Below are 605 nucleotides of genomic sequence, written 5' to 3'. Positions count from 1 at the left end.
AGGGGGGGGGGCATTGTATCACTTTGTAAATCCAAACCTAGTAAGATATTTCTATATATTTATCCTTTTTTATATTTTCTAATGGACAAAGCTGCCGTTTGTAGACATTTGAGAAGGTGCAAGATAGAGAATGATGTCATGTTTTGTCCTAATAATGTCTGTTTCATAGAGAAGAAAAATTTGAAAGAAGAAAGGCAAAGAGGTACATTGTTCCAGAGTTTAGCATGGGAAAATGTATTGCATATCTTGATACTGAGATATCACTAAAATCACATGGGAGGAACTGAAAGGTCAGTACAAAACACTCACTGAAGTTTCTGTAGGAAGAGGTTGTATAATCTTATGTAGGCACGGGTGAAGTGACAGGTTATCGATAAAATGCACGACGTTTTTTTGCACATTCTAACTAAAAACGTCTTGTCAAACGTTTCTGATATTTGAAGAAGGGGTATGAACCATGTACTTGAGGTGGTGAGATTCTAGGGTGCTTTTCCATTGCTTAAAACGTTTGTTATACCGTTTTCTGGAAATGATTGAGGATGATGACATATCTAGTAATGTCTGAAAGACCTGTTGAAACTATGAAACGGTATTGTTCTCAGGGT

The sequence above is a fragment of the Penaeus monodon genome, chromosome 32 (assembly GCF_015228065.2).
Source record: "Penaeus monodon isolate SGIC_2016 chromosome 32, NSTDA_Pmon_1, whole genome shotgun sequence".
Lineage (NCBI taxonomy): Eukaryota > Metazoa > Arthropoda > Malacostraca > Decapoda > Penaeidae > Penaeus > Penaeus monodon.
This window is presented reverse-complemented; position numbering follows the sequence as displayed.